The sequence below is a fragment of the Zonotrichia albicollis genome, chromosome 2 (assembly GCF_047830755.1).
Source record: "Zonotrichia albicollis isolate bZonAlb1 chromosome 2, bZonAlb1.hap1, whole genome shotgun sequence".
NCBI lineage: Eukaryota > Metazoa > Chordata > Aves > Passeriformes > Passerellidae > Zonotrichia > Zonotrichia albicollis.
The window spans coordinates 35071477-35087742 of NC_133820.1; the positions used below are offsets into that span (position 1 = coordinate 35071477).

The window sequence follows — 16266 nt, forward strand, 5'->3', positions numbered from 1 at the left end:
GGATGGCTGGAAGAAAAGCCCTTTTCATCCTTTTGGTATTTATTACAGGCGATGACCGCCGAGGATGGGGCGCCCATGAGGGGCGGCCGGGGGGCTCCGTGAGGCGCCGGCGCCGCTGCAGCGGGCGCTGCCAGCCCGGAGCCCCGCGGCCGGGCCCCGCAGCCCTCGCCCCGCGCCCCGGGCCGGCGGGGCCGTCTCCCCCGCCCACAACAAACTGCTCGTCCCAACTTCGCCGCTTCCGCCGGCCCGGGAGCGTGGGGCGGCGGGGAGCGGCCCTGGGGGCCCGCGGCTCCCGGTTCGCGGTGCTGGGGGGACGGGGATGGTGCGGCGGGGGGGGAACGGGGCCCGGCCGCTGCCCAGCTTTGGGGAAGGGGTTTTGCTTGGAGTTTTCTCCCTTCTCTGGCCCCTCCTCTTCTTCCCTCCTCCTCAGGGGGAGGGGAAGGAGGGAGGCTCTTGGGGCAGGAGTAGCCGGAGCAGGGAATTGTTTGGGAGTTCAGTCATCCAAAAGCCGTCTCCCGTATGGAGGGTCTGGCTTCCCGCATCCCGGCGCCTCTTCCCTCCTCCTCCTCCTCCTCCTCCTCCTCCTCCTCCTCCTCCTCCTCCTCCCGCCGTGCCTGAGCTCAGCGCGGCCCCCCATCCCCAGCGCCAACCCGCAGAAAAAGCACAACCACCACCCTCAAACCAAGGGCCCCCTCACTTTCCCCTTCCCCCCAAAACAGGCTCCCCCCCCTCTTTTTCGCTCTTTTTTTTTTTTTTCCCTTTCTGTGTGTGTGTGCGCGTGTGTGTGTGTGTCTAGTGAATTCCCCACAGATCCGGCCTGGAAGTTCCCAGCTCCTGGAGTTAAGCCTCTTTGTTGCTTCCCTTCGTTTGGGGCATCTTTGTGTTTCCCCCCGCCTGCTCCACTGGAGATCTCGGTGAGTGAAAGAGAAGGGGGCCCGGGCCTGGTGGCCCTGGCGAGGGGCTTGGGAGGACGCACGGTGGTGGCGGGCGATGGGGCGCAGGGCTTTCACCCCATCCATCTTCAGGCAGCGGCAGAGTTTGGGAAGTTGGTGTGGAGATGTAAGGAAGGGGGTCTGACCAGGGATGTTGGATACGTGACAAGGGAGTAGTGGAGACCCGCTGGTCCCCGCCGGGACGGCGCTTGTTTTGGCGCAGGCAGGTGAGATGTGGGGGGCTCGGATGTTTCCCTCCAGCTCTTCCTCGTCGGCGGCTCGGCCAGAACTAATGGAGGGCCCAGGGCACGCACACGCTCCCGGGCTCCCTGGAACTTCCCCAGCAGCCTGGTCCACGACCTTGCCCTGTCCTCGCTGCCGGCTGGGCGAGTAGGCACGGTGAGCAGTGAGGGAGAAGGAGAAGCTGTGCAAAGTAAGGCGCAGATCCATCCTCCATTGCTCCAACTCTTGTCAAAAGTTGCTGGGAGTTTACAGACAAGAGCTGTCTCTGGCAGATGCGAAGGCATTTCGGTTTGTGCTGTGTGAAGGGGCTGCTGCTGCAGCAGAGAAAAGCGGGAGTGGGCAGTCTGTCTGTTAGAATTTTGTCCTCTTCCGTGACCGTAGAGTTTTTAACGCTTGTGCAAGGATGAGGAGTGATTTGGGTCAGGGGAAGTAATTTTCTGCCCGGCAGTGGGATATTGTGGGTTTTGTGCACGCGTGCCTCCTTGCTTGGACTGCAGCTTTGGCAGATTGTCTGGATGGTGCCTGTAAATAGAAAACGTGTTGGGGAGAAAGTGAGATGCTGAATTTGTAGCTGTGTCCAAACAAGACTTTTTCAAGTGCTCTGAAGATACTTTGGAAAATAATAGACTTTAACCAATACCCCCAACTGGCAGAAGGTACTTAATACAAATCTGTGTTTGGGCATTTCCCCAACTGATTCTGGTACCCCAAGTGTTATTTCACTGGCATTGTGTGAAAGGCAGTTCACATCTACTAAAGATGGTCATTTTTGTCCTTGCTTGTTTTAAAGAAACTCTCTTGACCTCTCTGCAGCATTATATGAGTGGGATAACAGGAATCCATACACATACTCAGAGACCAGCATGTAATTCCCAGCATGTCTTAAATGTTTTTCTTGGTGCCCAATTCTCTTAATGTCTACATCTCTACATTTCTACAATTTCAATTGCTACCATAGTGTCTTTTCGATATGTCCATTTGCAGTCTGCTGTTAAAATTTCTTTTCCCATGGGCCAAAAAACTACCATGGAAAATATTAGAAGAATGTGGGCGTTTTGTAAGTAGAATTTTATCTTAGTATTTTTTGAAACTAACTGACTTAGTGTGCCTGTGATTAAGAGGAGGGTTCCTCCATATTTATGCCTATGTACTTATATGGCAGATGCTTTGAATTAATGGATGGAATATTGAGGGTCATGTTGTGGGGAAGGATTTCAGCAGAAACACATCATGGGTTTGCAGTGAAGATTCGTTGTATTTATTTAAGTGACCTAAAGAAATGAAGGTGAAATAAATCCCCATGCTGTAGGAGTCATGTGGGGATCTTCTGAAGTAAGTAGGACAATTAGGAAGAGCTGTGAGCTTCCTGCTGGGTGCATGATATTCTCTTACAAGAAATGAATGGAGTTTTGTTCCAGGTCCTTTTCTTAATTCTCCCCTTTAGATACAGGGACTCATCCTGCATATACCAAGCAGAAGAGGTCCCAATAGGTGTTTACTGTGAGGGTTGAAGTCAGACACAGTGCAGTCCTCCCTGCATCCTGCTGGGGAATGTGAGGCAGGTTCATCTGAGCAGTGCACAGAGGTTCTGTGCAGCTGGGAAAGGCAGGGTCAGTTTTCTCCCACTCACACACACACCCACAGGACCTTTATTTGAGAGATATCCCAGTGCAAGAATCTACGCATTTCTTCTCTGCTTGGCACAACAGAGAAGCATTGGAGCTGCATGATTCTGCATGTGTGTGCTCCAAACTAGCATATAAGTTGTATGAGTTCTATGTATCCCTGCAGTCTGAAGAAAGCAGCTTTTCTGTGCCTTCTACTGACATGATACAGAAGCACAGAGTGAGAGGTTCTTTGAGGTTGCAAAGTGGAACCCAGTATCTGATGTTTGCAGAGGTCTTTCCAGCCCTCAGAGTGGGAGACTCCTGGCTTGGAGGTTTGCTCCGTTGAAGGACAGGTGAATCATTGCTCAGTCGACTTCACTGCATGCAATTCTGCTATGTCCTCAAAACTAACAGCAGACAGATCCCTCCAAATCTTCAGAACCAACCTGGCAGCCCTGCAGTACCTTCATGATGCTGGTACAGCTCCTCCTGGCTTACTAGGGCCAGCAGAATTGCTTCTTTGGAGCCAGCTGGAGCCTCCTGCCGAGCAAGGAGCATCACTGGTGGGGCTATGAAGCAAGCAGCCTGCTTTTTCCCCGCACTCCCCAGTGCTGCAGTGGAGAAAGTGCCTTTCCTGAGTTGAGAAAAGTTACTCATTTAGGGCAGACCTGATTTTTTGTAGTTTCTTGTGATAGTTAGTGAAACACTTGACTGAGACACCGCCAGATCTACCTGTCAGTGTTTCCTGGCCTATTCCTGAACCACACGCCCTTAGGAGCACAGAAACCTTGCAATCTGATAACAAGCATAGGAAAAAAACCAAATGCTGCTTTTTCTACCTGGGCTGTGGGAGGGAATATGGGTGACAGGACAGGAAAGGCACTTCAGTTGGAAGCTTGTGTTGGGAAGTGGAGGTGTTTGGGCTGTGTCTTCAGCCCATGCACAACATGCCCTATTATGAGCTTGAATTTTCTCCACAGCCCTGTGCCTTACTGTTCCTGTGCAGAAAATGGAACTGTGCCCCTGTGCTGATGGGTTGAGCACTGGGAGGAGGGGCAGATATTACTCTCTCTGTTGGCTCTTGCCAGCTGACCTGTACCTATTCTAATGTCTCTCAGGACACAACTCGGGTGCATGGGGAGAACCCTCTCTGTTGTGCTGGGCCTCCTCAGGACTGGCACAGGGCTGGAGAGGCACCTCTGTGCCTCCAAAATCACTCTTTTCCCAGGCAAAGGCAAGCTGTCTCCCAGCACCCCACCTTGTCTGCTTCATGGAGCAGGGGAGCCCTAACAGAGAAAGGTGTGCTGGGGACATGCTGGTTGTTTCAGCCCAGGTTGGCCGGCAGGTGGGTTTTCAGAGACTTGAGCTCAGCTAGCTGGACTCAGTTTAGTCACTCAGCCTGCGAGGTGTTGCAGCAGCAGCAGGCTGAGGTAACTCGAGGTTAACAAAAGTTCCTTTGGCAGTAAATAATGGTGGGTTTAATTTTTAATATCTGATTTTAATATCTGATGCTGAGTGCCTCAGAGTCATGAGGCACATTTCCCTTGGACTTCTTTAATGTACAGAGGTGACTTTGATATATTAATATTGGCATGTTATAGACCAAGGCTTGCAGATCTCTTGCTCTGAACCATTACCTCCCAAGCTAAAAATCTGCAGTGTGAATTCTGCAGCTAGGATGGGATATCCCACAAGGAAAAAGTTCTCTTGCAAAATCTTTGGAGACTTCCTGTTTCTGGTTAGACTGAAAACATCCTGAGGGAAAAAACCTGCTGCTGTGTGTTCTGGTGCTCCTGTGGTCAGTCTCAGTTTAAGAGGTTGTTATGTATTCCAGTTCCTAGGCCACAAGAACAATTTAAGGTGAATAATGACTAAATGAATTGCAGGTCCTTAGGTAGAATGGGGGTGAATATCATCCTTCAGGTTTCTAAATGTACTTTGGGAAATTGTTCAATGCAAGGTATTGCATGCTTCTTTTTTTGTTTCCTGATGCTGGGTTTAGTTCCCCTTGGCTCCAAATCATACAACATCATATCTGCTGCTTCACTGGCTGAACACAGTGCTTGAAGCCAGTTCTCTGGAAGGAATGCTTGCAGAAAGGGAAGCTTTCAAAATTTGCTTTGTATGCATATTTGTGTGTAAGTCTTCTAAAATCTCTCTGCAGGAGCGTGTGCTCCAGCAACACAGCTGTCTGAGTGTCCATGGGAAGCTAAGACAAAAGGAGTATGGATGCAGTGGAAGCAAGTTGGCTGAAAAGCTCAGAAGGATATTTATTGCAGAGAAAAGAAACCACTTGGTGCTTACACAGTCCCAGAGCTGCTGCAGGCGCTGCAGAACTTTCTTAAGCTGTTGCTCCCTGCTTAAACAGGGAGCAACAGATCCCTGCCCTGAGGATGTTGCATGCTCCTTTTGTTAAAATGGACAAATTTTCTGCAAAAGGACAAATAGGATGGGAGACAGCTCTGGGATGAGAGCCTGATGGGTTTGGTAGTGGAGCACCTGGACTGGGTGCCTGTGTGGGGCTCTGAGCGCTGCCATTGAGTGTTGTAGGAGCTCTTGAGTAAGAGGCAGTGCCAATTTGTTTTGGCTCTAATGGCATTGATGGAGAGAAATGTGCATCAGGGAGCGTGTGGGACATGCTCGAGCTTCTTTGCCCTCCTTGTGGGCAGCGTGCCAGCACAGAGGTGAGAGCCAGACTTGCTTTTTGCTCTGCTGCTCTTGAGAGGCTGCTGCCCTGTGTCCAGTCATCTTCCCTGAGCAGCCATTAGATGTGAGGATGGTGACTGTGCCTTGTGCCTTTGCAGAGTGTTGGAGGCTTGCTGGGCAAAGTCCAACATGTTGCCCCTATGGAAACCCACCATTGTCAAGTTTGCAGAGGTTTTGGGCTGTGGTGTCTCTAGATGTGTGTGTGAAAGCCAGATGGTGTTTTGGAAAGCGATCATTTTTCATTAACTTCTGTGCCTGGCAAAGGCAGTAAAGGTTTTCACCCCAAGGCCTGCAGCAATACCATTTCAGCTCTCTCAGGTCCACTCTGGCAGAGAGATTAGCTAGCAGGTTGTACTTTCATGCACAGCCATAGACCCAGGGCCCTGCCAAGTGCAGGGATGTGTTCACTGGTTGTAATGTCAGCGAGTCTGAACAAGCTTGTATATCTGAAGACTGTGCATCAGTCTGCTACAGATATATGTCCTTCTGCTGTTCTTTAAATCATGAGTGTAGGGGAAAAGGGTGTAAAGATTCCTGTCAGAACTGTGTTGTCACCTTTCAAATACAGAATGAGGTTACTTTTTATTTTCTTTTTAGTTGACAGAAGGACAGGTTAGACAGATCCCAGTGAATTAATGTGTTGAGTTTAGTGTGGTTTAGAAGGCCTGTGGTAATACAAACATAGTGAGGTAGTCTTTTGAGAAATACACCTCAAATATGGATACATTGGCCTGGAATACAGCATTTATTTGCAAAATTCAGCTTCTTCTGGTAATGTCACTGTAATTTATCCTGGTAATTTTAGGGAGAGCAGTCACCTTGCTTAGTGATGCCCATGTTTTAGGGTGCAAGCCTGGGATGTGAGGGCAGCTGTGTTTGATTCTCCTCTACACCACAGATTCCCCCCCAAGCTGGGGAAAGTTGTTCTTTGCCTCAGCTCTCCACCTGCAGGATAAATGGCACTTCCCTGCCTCCTTGTGGTGTTGAGGGTAGGTCTGCTTGAGATCAAGAGAGACCATAGATTTGCTGGCCCTCCAAAACCCCTTGGATGAGGAGCACAGTTGGTTTCAGCAGAGAGCCTCCTGCGGCACTGACAGCCCAGTGGGCGGCTCCTGTGGTTGCCTTTGGGACGTGTGCCCCTGCTTGCTGGGTGCATGGGGGCTCTGTAGGGAGTGCAGGATGCTTTTGCTTTGGAGGGCAGGCTGGTGTGCAGCTACAGCAAAGGCCCTCTCTGAGCGTGACCCTCGGGAAGCCTGGCGTAGGTAGCAGCAGTGCAGCTGCAGCCAACTTCTGGCTCCAGCCAGTGGTTGTACAGAGAGGCCATTGTAATCCTATGTGCTGCACAGTGTACATCTCAACAGGCTAAGTGGCTCCAGGGTTGGTTGTTTTTCTTATTTTTCCCCTCCTCCTCTCCATCCCTTCAAATCTACTTTATGAAGTTCCTCCCCTTAAATTGAAAATTTGGCCTTATCTTCAAAGAAGGCCTTTAGTGCCAAGCTTTTAAAGGTGGGGAGGAGGCGAGAGCAAAAACATCACATCCATTAACAGCCCAGTTGCCAGAGAAAATGTTTTTTAAAACATAATCTGAAACCTTAGTGTTTGGGAGCCAAAGCCAAGATTGAATACAAGTATGGGCCTTGTCCCTAGAGAGTCGCAGTGCTGGGAGTATGCTGGCACAAAGACAGACCATGGAGCGAGGATTCTTGTGCATGCACGCACACAAATAGACAATTATTTGGAAGCCAATAGTGTTCTGGATGTTGAAGAAATTTATTCTGGTGCCTTCTGTCCCAAGTTGCTCCTTGAGCTGTAGCTGATATGGAGAGCGTTTTCATTGCTCCAGCACTTCTCTGGATGGCAGTCCCTGCTGGAGCAGGAAGATTCCTGCTATTTGTTGACCATGGGTGGTAAAAAGAACTGTCTGGTCCAGCTTTTTAGAGCCTGCTGCTGTCAGAGTGAGATTTCTTTGGGAACCCTGAATGGTGATGGGCATATGATTTTTGTGTTTTATTTCTCCAGAAGAAAGCTGCTTGTTTAACAAACTCAAGCACTGTCACACTGAAGGGTTGGGTTTGAGTTTCAGTGTCAAGAGATGTTTTCAGAAACATGCTGGATGGGATATTTCAAAAACACCTGGGCCGACTTTAATGATGCAATGAGGAGTCAGTGGGACTTGTGCATTGAGATGAGCTCCCTCTCTTCACTTTTCAGTACAGGGTCTGAAAAATGGTGGGTTTATGGGACAGTCCCACTGTCACCAGTGTAACAGCTGCCCAGATTAGCCCTGACCACCTACTCCTGCATGGAAGGCACCCTGTTTCGTTAGTGGCTATTCAGGCACATATCATGGCTTGCAAGCACTTGAAGTGAAGTTTCTAAGCCAGAGTTATCTGGGCAGAAAGAGAACAAGATGGCCCCAGTTAACCAGTTGCAATGAGGTTTGTATCCAGTGAGGAACACCTCATTACTAACTTCTTCTGGGCACGGCTAGCCTGACCACAGCAGAGCTGTGGGACCCTTGCAGGAGGAGGGCTTGATATCTACTGGCTCTTGAGTCCCTCTGGGGACTTCCATACCCCTCAGCTGGCCAAGCAGGGTATCAGGCTTGTAGCTGTCAGGAATTTCTGCAGCTGGAGGCTTGTAGGGTGAGACAAGCCTGGGAGAAGCTGGTGCATGAAGAGCTCCTCAGAGAGGTACCCAGCTGCTTTAAATGTATCCATCATCACCTTTTGTCACTCCGACTACCCTTGGGGTGTCTGGGACTGGCCTGAAGGGAAGAGATGTCTACTTTGCAGCAGATGAGGAGCTGAGCTCCTGGTTCTGTGCCAGCTTGTGCCTGAACACCTTTGTAATGCCATAGAGAAAGAGTCCAGGGCCACACAAGAACTGGTTGCCATTGAGGACCTTGCTGCTCTGGGTGCCTGAAGTGCTGTAAATGTTGCAAGAGTAGTTCAGCTATTGTCACCCCAGCTCCACATCCTGTCAGAGGTGTCTGCCCAGGCAGCAGAGAGGAGGAAGGGCTTGGGATCATGATCAACTATGCCAGATGATCATGCAGCCCATTAGTTTGATGATGGATGCTGAGAAAGGGAGGTCAGTACCAACGTACAGAGCTGGAGCTGCTGGAGCCTGGGTGTGTTTGCTGACCTTAGTCACCTCTTGGTAGGGAGGTAGGGAGCCAGTTTCAGGAAGCCTTAGGGAAGAATGATCTGGTTTACATGGCTACAGCAAGACAAGCCAGCCCTGTGTCTCACAGGACAGGAACCAGTCTACTCCAGCTTCCACTAGAGGTGGCTGTGCTTGCCTGGTGGGGAAATGTGCAATACAGGCTGTGGGATCCTGCTGATGGCATCATGAAGCCTGTGGTCTTTTCTGGAAGGAAGGGTCTACTACTTACATCATGTAGCAATTTAGGCAGGAACATAGTTGCTAAATATACAGTTGTCCTGTTTTTCTCACAATTGCCTGGGCTGCAGGTTTGGGGAGAAGGGAGTAGGAGCACAAAGACGCCAACATCAAGAGCGATTGGCAGGCTGTGTTTGTCATTGATGCCTGACTCTATAATCTCCTGGGGATAGCTTTGGACATCCCTAACTTCTGAGCCACTTGAAAGAACTACTTTTAAAAAAATTTCCCAAACTAGTGACCAAGCAAACAAGTGCAAATTTCATCAGCCACAAAAATGTGAGTATAACCCAGTTTTAGCATAGTTTTAGCACTGAAGTACAGGTTTCTTGACTCTCTGGATTAAAGCCTGGGAAAGGCCTCTATGCCATCTTCCCCCATCACCATATTCCATAACCTAAATTACTGTTTGTATTACAGTTGTGTCTACAAGTTTTAACCAAGGTTGGGACACAGCTATGACAGATACCATGTTAACTGGTAGCAGGAGACTGTTCCTACATTCCCATTCAAAACAGTGAGGCAGATGTGAAAGAGGAGATAAAAATAGAGCATGAAAAGGACACATGTACCTTGGAGTTACTGGGCAGGTCAGGACTGCAGCTAAGTACAGACCCCACCATGCCTGATAGTCAGTCTCATGTTGCATCTTCTATTGTGCCCTGCTCAGAAGAGTCAAAGTCCAGTGTCAGTAAACCTTGACTGAAAGTTGTCCGCCTTGAAGCTGAGTTGTCATAGCAGAGTCTCATCTTCCTTAGCTTTCAGCTCACATCAGTGGCTGCATGTGCTCCAGGGAGTGATTTCCCAAGGGGCACTTGGCACTGCAGGTGGTGTTGGTACCGTCCTGCTGCTGGGCATGCCTTTCACTGGGGCAGGCAGCACATCTTGCGGGGCTGGGGAGCTGCAGGTGGAGAGCACGAGCTTGTGGCTGAAGGGAAAGGAAAGGAGCCAATTATGTCTTTAATTCTTTCCTGTCAGCCAATTTTCAGTTGTGGCATCGTGCTTTGAAAGGTAGCTGGAAGAGGAGAGTGCCAGTTTAATAACAGTGCAACGTGCAGTCTCAAGTTAAACCGTACCATTACATAAATACTGTGTGCCTTCTTTCCACAGGGGGTCTGAGACTGTGCTTCTCCTGCTCTGGAGGCATTGCCTTGCAGTGCACAAGCCAAGAATAAGCTCTAACAGATGCTGCTTAGGCCAAGTCCATGGCTTGTATTGTGCCCAGGTGCAAGAGGAGATGTTCAGGTCAGCAAAGAGGTACCTTACACTGTAAGGAGGTGCAGGAGCAGCAGGGAGGGACAGCAGAGTTACTGCTGCTAAAGAGCTGCTCTTCCTGAGCACACTGAGCCCATGTCTGGGGACATACATGGGTACCCGAGGGCTAATCTGACCCCTACAGGCACAGGCAGCCCAGTAGGGAGCTGTGTGGACCCCAATGGCAGGACATGAGCAAAACTTGGCTTGATGCATTAACTGCGAACTCTCTCTCAAAGAGGGTAGGATTGCTTCAGTGAAACCTGAGCAGGTTCTTTCCCCTCTCCTTGCTTTTCTGACTTAGAGCACTGTTTGGGGGAGCGGGTGGGGATTCAGATGCATCCTCTTCTGGTATCCATTTGCAAAAAGCTGCAGGCAAACTGTCTTGGGAGACTGCTCATGGCCATGCCCTTGTACTGTCTGATTAACAGCCTGAACTGCAGTCAGAGGCTTTTTGCTCAGAGGAATGCTTTGAAACATGCTGTTTTTAATGGCATTGTTGCCAAGGGCTCTTTGTGTCTAAGTGAAGGGATGACTCTTTGCTCTGCTCTCCAGGAAGAGGAGCCTATCTGTTGCAGGACTCCTCCATTTGGCAAGTGTTTTGATCTGCTCTCTGCAAGCTAAATAACTGAATTACAGAGGAGATCTGAGATGAGGTGTTTGTGTCCTTGCAGTCAGTGCCTTGGGACTGGAAGAGTGGTGGGAGATGTCACACAGCTGCACAGTTACAGTTTTTTCTTCTCTGTTGATCCCAGGACACTCCCTGTGCCTGAAAGACTGTGAAGAGGCCCTAACATAGCCGCTGTCTTCACTGCTGTCCAGCTGAATTAGACAAGGCATGGGATAGAAAAGGCATTAAAATGGGTTTGTGCCACCCATCCCTCCTCATGCTTAGTGCATATAATCTCTTCCTCTCTCCCAGCACACAGCCCCCTTTCAGTTTTGCCTCGGACCTTGCAATGAGAAGGGAGAACAGGATTGCAGCTGAGGATTGTAGCGTGGCCCTGTTCCCTGCATGCATGCTGCCTCCCAAAGGATGTAGGTGCCTCTGCCAGGTCCTTGCACCCCCTTTTCTCCCTGTTTTCTGTCTTTAATTTCCCCTTCTCTGCCTGAAGTGTCAGTGCTGCCAGCAGCAGTTGCTGGGGCTGAGAAAGGCTTGTTGGGCCATATCCTGTGTGCCCCTGCCCTTACTTGTTTTGGGGAAGGCTGATAAGGAACAACCAGGGGTGCCTCCCCAGGCACCAGCCCGCTGCTGCAGAGATGCTCCCAGGCCTCGCCGAGCCGGGGCAAGCGCCGCGCGCTGCGTGTCGGAGCGGGCCCGGCAGCCCTTGCCTGGGCACAGCAGCTGCCTGCAGACACAGGCTGGCTGCTGCCTCCCCATGGGTTATTCTGGAGAAACGCCGTCCTCAAAGTGAGATCCACGTCTCTCCTTCCCTTCTTTCCCTTCAGCTGGTGGATTGGGGCTCGAGGGTTCAAAGGCAACATTTTGAAGTCCCCACCAGCATTTCTGATCTCACAGCACTTTGCGGCCTAGGAGGGTTTTATGCTGACCTGTCTCCTTACAGGCAGCCAGGGAAGCAGCAGACATGGCATGTGCTGAGCTGCCAGCATCTGCAAGGGGCATGTAGGAACCAGGCCAAAAAGGATCAAAAGCTGTTAATGAGCCACAGATGGTCAGCTTTACCTTGGAGCCTGGTGATTTGGGCTTCTAGAGCTTTCTGACGAAGAAATATGTGAGTAAAAGCTGGTAGCAGGCAAGAGCTGGGAAGGAAGACCCTAAAATAAGATCCTTAGACATATATGGGGGACCTCAAGAGATCATCTCTCCTAGAGCTCATCATATTTTTTCTGAAGGTCTTCTTAACTACTTGAACTACTGTACACTGCAAAAAAAAAGACTAATTTTCCATGGGAGAATTTTGTAGTCAAGAGGTAAGACCAGCAGAGATTTTTCTGGGGCTGTTACAGAGGAGGATCTCCAGAGGCTTTGCTTGAGTACAGAGTCCCGAAGGCTGCGATGGATGTGTTCCTCTCTTGCACAGGGCAGGATGCTCCCAACAGATGTTTGTTATCGGCAAAGTAAAGTGAAGAAACAGAAAAGCTTCATCTGGCAATAAATGCAGAGGGAAATTATAATTGTTTCCGTGTTGTGCTTGCAGAGAGAATTCTTGAAGCTGCTTTCTGTCCCATTTTAACATTTTATGTTTATATAGCTTATCTCTTTCATGAGGAGCTATTAAATCCTGCAGCACGTTGTGGATGTGACTATATGAAACAGCTTGTTTTACCCATCCCAGGGCAGAGTGTGCCAGCTGCACCATTGGATTCTAAAATTGTGTAGCAGCATTTTCACAAAACTGAGTGCTCTTCTTCCTGGAAGAGTTTATTATATTTTCCAAGTTGAGAAATGGTGAATGATTTCCCTAATGGTAATTCTGAGATTGCATTTCCCTTAGATAGGTGAGTTTTCACACTTGCTAGAGGGAGAGGAAAGACCTTATTCCTTCCCACTTCTAATGCTGCACTTGTGGTCTGTAGCAAGTGACAGTTTTAATGTAATCTGGAGGGTAGGTACTGCCTGAGCTGGTCTACATATGGCTTTGCATTGAACAGTGAAAGGTTTTTCTGGTGGTGTTCAGTGCTGTGGGACAGTCACAGATTTCCCTTCTCAAAAAAGACGTTGACAGTCCCTGTAAGCAATTAGAGATAAATGTCCTTGAGGCAGAGGATGGCTTTTGCTGAGCACCTGCGTTCTTAAAGGAGTCTCTGTACAATAAAGGAATCTAACACTCCTTATGTTCCTTTACTGGATGATAATATAAGGATTTTTGGAAAATCCACAGAATTCTAGATTTATATTTCCTGTAGGCAATCAAATGTCAGGGGCTTGCTGTGTCCTCCCAGAACACTGCTTGGGCGAGTCTTTGGAGAAGGCCATCTGATCTTTCCTGTGAAACATTTGCTAAAACCTCTCAAGCAAAGGTGATTTCTGCATTGAAAAGGCATTCTAAAATGATAAAGCAATTCACAACACAAAAGCTTCTTAGTCCTTTGCAGCAGAAGACAAGTTAGACTTCTTCAATTAGATAATCAGCCTATTAGACTTAGGTTTTAAAAATGTTTTAGGCTAAGCAGAATGCATTGATAGATGGAAGAACAGATTAGAATCTCCTCTCCTGTTGTCAACCCCAAAGCCCAGGAGCTGGTGTCAGTGTTTATTCCTTGTCTTTTACTGCTTACAGTTTTCTCCAAAAACGACTAAACATAAAAAACAAGGACTGTGTTTGGGGTTTGAGGTTTCTTTTTTTCCTTCCCCTGTTCTAGGCCAGACTCTGACCACGGTCATGTATTTGTTTTTTTTCTCTCTTACTTCCAAATGCAGTCACATAACAATAGCCTGGAAAAAAAGTACTGGAAATGATTTGTTCATGAATTTATTTCCTTTTTTGGGCTACAAGGAGTGGGTTAGCATTTGGGTAAGGAGGCTGGGAGCACCAAGCCATCTCTTTCAGGATTGAATAGGATTTAAATGGGAACCATCCTGTTAAAATGAGAAGTACTGTAGAAAGGCAGCCTTTCTGGAGCAAGCATTTCCTCTGCTCCATGTGCAGAGCCTCGCGCTTGGGGCACCTCTTCTCAGCTGAATTTCATTTGCTATTTATGTAATAGCAGCTTCTTGTACAGACACTGCTAAACAGGCTTTGTCTGCCACAGGCAGGCCGGGACCGACTGGAAGAGAAATGCTCCTCCTGTCTTGGGCTTCTTCAGAAGTGGGTGATTGTTTGCTTTCCTTAACAGTCTGCTAATAGGAGGTAGTGGGTGGTGTTGTCTTTCTTATTTATTTTATGTAGGATGTCATGACAGATGGTGATTTTGACTGTTGTCCTCAGCTGTAGAAACTGCTTTCTAAACCAAGCTAGCTATGATGGAGGCATTGTAGCAGGATGATCTGTGAAAGAGGAAAGCTTATCAGAGACATTAGATTCCCAGCCGATTGTGTTCTGTCATCTCTCTCCTAAGAGCAGGAAAAGTGTTTTGCAGACAGGTTTAGGAAATAAATTTTTAATGTCTGGATCTTAGGGTTCTGGCAGGTGACATCTCTGATTGCAGGGAAAATTAAAAATCATCAGGTGGGACAACAATGAATATGTGACTGCTGTGCTGGTCAGGAGGGTGGTTGTTAAAATATCAAACAGTACAGGCATTGAAATCTTGATATTTTATAGATATTTCAATGGATTTGGTCCTTACAGGAGAGAAGGCAGAAGCAAGTGGAGCTTATGCATACTGGAGAGGGAGCATAATCTGATAAAGGCCAGACCAGTCAGTAAAATTTCCAGATCGCAGGAAATTTCCTCAAAGTATTTATTTATTTATGGCTCTGCTGAAAAATTTTCACCCAGCTGTGTTTAAAAATATAACAGTAATGAGATACTTAAAAAAGGAGTTAATCTCTCTCTCTCTTTGACATGCTGCAGAGCACCAGCTGTAGCACAAGCAAGCCCTGGGGAATCCAAGTGGCCTGGCCATGCAGCCTGCAAGCCAGAGTTGCACCTTGGGATGCCAAACCCTGGCGGGAAGCACTGGCCTGTGGCAGGTCATGGGGATGTTGACCACTTGGCCATCCAGGGGCAGCAGGTTTAGCCTTTGCAGCTCTTCAGCTCCTCAAATCTCCCCAGTTCTCTTAGATCCCAGTCACTTGTTCTCAGGGCAGCAAGACCCAGTTTTGTCTGAAGTACTGGGAGGCCTTGAACTGTCTCTGACACCCCCAATGGGGAAATGCTGGAATGAGGAGGAAGGGAAACCAAGGGCTTTTGTACTGAAGGAACAAAAAGTATGCTCTGCATGTCCCTGGGTTCAGCTGTTACAGACTACAAACCAGACTGGGTTTTTTGTTTTGCTTTTAAATGCTTCTTTGGCCAATGCGGTTTTTTTAAATTATTTTTTTCTGTCTGTCTTTTTTTAAATAATTTTTTCTGTCTGTCTTTTTGGTAGACAGAGCCAGTCTGGGACTCTTCATTTGGCCCATCCAGCCTCTCCACAAAGCATGCACAAGTCATCTCCACGGTCATTTCCCCTAGGATTTCCTATGGCTTTGCAATGGCCAAACCTTTGTATTTGATATCAAGGTGGAAATGGCAGGCCAGCTGTGCTGTGTCGTCCAATCTTGTGCCAGCAGAGCTCAGTGCTGGGCACAGGAACTCTGTGAGAGCTACAGCTGTGAGAGTAGTAAAAAAATGTGTATGGTGATTGGCAGAAATTGTTTTGAGGAAGCAGATGCCTCCTCCTCTGATGATGATGATGGTGTGGCACATGGTAGACTGGAAAGGCAAAGCATGTTAATTTTGGTCCCAGGTGGAGGATTGTGTGGAGAAGTCTTGTCTCCTCTGTGCCTACTGGTTTCAGCTTCAAAAAGCATATCTCAACAGAAAAATCTCCTCTCCCCTGTTTCCTTTTTCCACCACTGGTAGGTAATCAAGATTTGGTTTTAATGACTTCCCTCTACTCTCTCTGTTTCCTCTCCCCTGCCCCACACATGCCTTTTTTATATTTTTTTATGCATTTCTTTTTGGCAGAAGTTGAAACGCAAGAAGCATTTGGAGCAAGATGAAAACAGTGGAGGAGCATGTTGGGCAGTGCAGTGCTTTGTTCTGAGTTCAGGGGGACGCGAGGGGGGGACGGGATGTCATTTCCGAGATGGGGACCCTGCCAAAGATCTTCTTGCTTCAGAAAGCAATGAGTGATTTTTGAGGCTGTACCAGCTTAACCCTTTGTTCACCCGCTTCTGCCATGAAGGGAAACAGCAAAGGCATGGACCAAAAGTGAGATGGTGTCGTGCTATGTGGCCCAGGTGATGTGAATGATCTCAAACCAAAGTCTACTGTTTCTGTCAGTGGTCTGGGGTTCTTTTTCTCCTGTTGGAAACCCTAAGGAGTGGATGAGCAGTCTGCACTTGTTTATGAGTGAGAGTCCAACACCGGTGCCATTGTGGTTGAAAAAATGAGATTAGCATGTTCCTTACAGGGGTTAGGACTGCTGTGCCACCTCCTGCCCTGCCAGAAGCACCTGGTCAGATTTGGGATGGTGCTGAACTCTGCTTCAGCCATTCCCATTGCAGG

General features: G+C 48.5%; 1 protein-coding gene across 2 annotated transcripts in view; it reads left to right on the plus strand.

Moving 5' to 3' along the window:
* Positions 1 to 365: 365 nt before the first annotated feature.
* The window catches only part of BOC (BOC cell adhesion associated, oncogene regulated), a 54684-nt gene continuing 38783 nt past the window's right edge, over positions 366 to 16266 (plus strand). For both annotated transcript variants that reach the window (XM_026792864.2, XM_014266432.3), the window contains exon 1: positions 366 to 914. The gene's annotated coding sequence lies outside the window, so the exon portion shown is untranslated. The remainder of the gene's footprint in view (positions 915 to 16266) is intronic.